We start from the raw sequence: 2,917 nt of genomic DNA, 5'->3' as shown, positions 1-2,917 counted from the left end.
GAGTTATGCAGACTTGAAACGTAGGGATGAAGAGTTCAATATAGGTGATAAAGTGTTACTCAAAGTGTCACCAATGAAAGGTGTCATGAGATTTGGAAAGAAAGGGAAGTTAAGCCCTAAGTACATAGGCCCATATGAAATCCTAGAAAGAATCGGAAAGGTAGCTTATAGACTAGCCTTGCCTATGGACTTGCATAGAGTGCATAATGTGTTCCACATATCCCAGTTAAGGAAATATATCCCGGATAAATCGCATGTGTTGCAACCGGAGACCATAGAATTAGACCAAAGTCTAACCTTTGAGGAAAGACCTGTCAAAATCCTTGATAGCAAAGTGCGTAGTACGCGTACCAAAGATGTGAAAATTGTCAAAGTGTTGTGGTCTAATCAAGAATCTGAGGAAGCTACTTGGGAAGCGGAGGACGAAATGAGAAAGAAATATCCCGGGCTTTTTCCCGAGGTTAGTTGAGTTACGGCGTCGTAACTCGTGTCTTTTAAGGGGGGTAGAGTGCGGTAAAATTTCGCGCTTTTTACCTTGTTTTCCCCTATTTTATGCTCAATTTAGTGCTTTCTATTGAATTTGCACTTATTATTGTCCTGTTTAATCATGTAAAGAGTACAGCAACTTAAAATTTTTGCAAATGAACGCGTTGAAAGTCTCATGAAGTCTCAAGTTTTGAGTCGAATTTTGATTTCCGAACCCAAGTTTCGGGACGAAACTTCTTTTAAGGAGGGTAGACTGTAATACCTCGAATTTTAATAATATTTATAAGTATATTTTATTATATTTATAAAGCATTTTACGATTAATTAGCATTTAAATAATATTTAAATGTATTTTATTTAATGTATTTTAATTAATTAGAATATTTATTATTTTAATTAATTACGAAACGAATTGAATTCTTGAGTCGGGAAATTAAATGGGTTGCAAATGATTTTTAAAGCCTTCGGGTTTTAAATAAAAAGTCCAATTCGTTTTATTAAACGAGCCCAATCAAAAGAGTTTAATTCAAGTCCTAAGCTAGCCCAATCATTTAATTCCCTAAGCCCAATTCTAATTTCCTAAGCCTAGCCCATTGAAAATAGGGAGCCTATAAATAGGACTCCCCATCATTAAATGAAGCCCTTATTGTCATAAACCCTTTTCCTCTCTTTCTTGCCCCTCACTCTTCATCTCTCCTCTTTTGCTCGGCTCGTCCACACGCCCGCACAGCCCGTGCTCGTGCCTTCGTGCTGCTGTTGCGTCGTGCTCCTCGGCCTCACGCCCCAGCGCGCGCTGCACTCCCTCCCTCGCTCTCTCTCTCGTGCACCAGCGCCCAGCACCCCTCGCTCCCTCGCTCTCTCCTTCGCGCACAGCGCCCAGCCTCCCTCGTCCCTCTCGCGCGCCTAGCGTGCTGCTCTTCCCTGCTCCCTCGCGCCCCAGCGCGCGCGTCCCTCTCTGCTCTCTCGCGCCCCAGCGCGCGCGCCCCTCTCTCTTGCTCGCGCCCGCTGCTGTTGCCTCGTCGCTGCGCGCACCCGCACACGAGTTGTGCGTGTGTGTGTGTTGTTCGTGTTCGTAATTCAATTCCTTTTCGCCCAATCACTCTAATTCGTGGTTTTTCCGTGCTATAGGCCGGATTGGTATAATTCTCTTCTTCCTTACTTATTCTATTTAAATTCTGTATTTTAAATTATAATATTAATATTGTTTTGAGTAATTAAAATGCTGGGAACCGGTTATGAATACCGTGGTTTGAGGATTTGCGTGTTGTGATTCATTAGGCTTGTTTTAATTATTAAAGGACGAATTTTCAGATTTGTTTATTGAATAAAGAATTGATTTTTATGATAATAAATTAGTTTTATTGGGATTTTCAAGTTAGGGTTTTAACCTAGACCTAATGAGTCAATTGATTAGCATAATTAGGTGATGATTTTAATTATGATAATCAATTATATTTTCAGATTTGAATAAAGGTTTAAAGTGTTGATATTTATTAATTTTAAAGGCGGAAAAAGTATGTTTTCGTACTAGGGATTGGTTTTACAAATTGAGACGTTTATATTATCGAAAAACGATTGAATTCTATAGTTTAAATGAGGTTTTAAATCTTATAAAGTTGCTGGAAATTTAATGCACATGGAAATAATTTAAGTTTCATTATTTTGATGATAGGAGGTGATTTCTAGTTGACTGCTCGTTATTGCAAAGTGGCCCCTACGCTTAGGTATTCCAGGTACGTACAAGTCTAGGGCAACCATACCTTTTGTCAATGACATTACATGATTGTTGAAGATGTGAATTATATTATGTGGATTCATATATGCTTTGGTGAACGATCATGTGGATTAATATTATTGGAATTATTGAATTATGATTGAACAAGCATGTTGAGATTATTATAAGTATGGATTTCATTGTCAATCATGTTGTTCAATATTTATGCATGTATGGTTTGTTTCACATGCAATGGATGGATTATTTATTTGTATGCTATTGTACGGGATGTCTAGCATACTTTGAGCCAATTATTCGTACTTCGTTGTACTATTTATTTTACCACATGTGAAGGGTTAGCTCACGTAAGCCACCGCACATGTAGGGTTCAGTTGGGAATGTTTTGTTTGAAATGAATTATGATTTGTCGTGCAAGGGCACAACCCTCATGTTAATGTGCATGATGTGGAGTCTCGCTTTGGTGAGGAGGAACATGGTAGTAATTTCACAAGAGTCTTGCTTGGTTGATCACAAGTCTTAAAGCATTAAAATAAGATTGTTTGGTTGTTGTATATTAATTGTATGAATGTACATTGTTGAGTCTTGAGTTCAGCTTTAATAAAATACTAATAAACGTAAAGTGCAACCGGAACAAGCTCCAAAACTCTTGGAACGTATATACCTTGAGTATGAACAATGGGGGGAGTCTTGCCGGAA

The sequence above is a fragment of the Spinacia oleracea genome, chromosome 3, assembly GCF_020520425.1.
Source record: "Spinacia oleracea cultivar Varoflay chromosome 3, BTI_SOV_V1, whole genome shotgun sequence".
Lineage (NCBI taxonomy): Eukaryota > Viridiplantae > Streptophyta > Magnoliopsida > Caryophyllales > Amaranthaceae > Spinacia > Spinacia oleracea.
The sequence above is the reverse complement of the archived record's forward strand: the minus strand, read 5'-3'. Positions refer to the sequence as shown.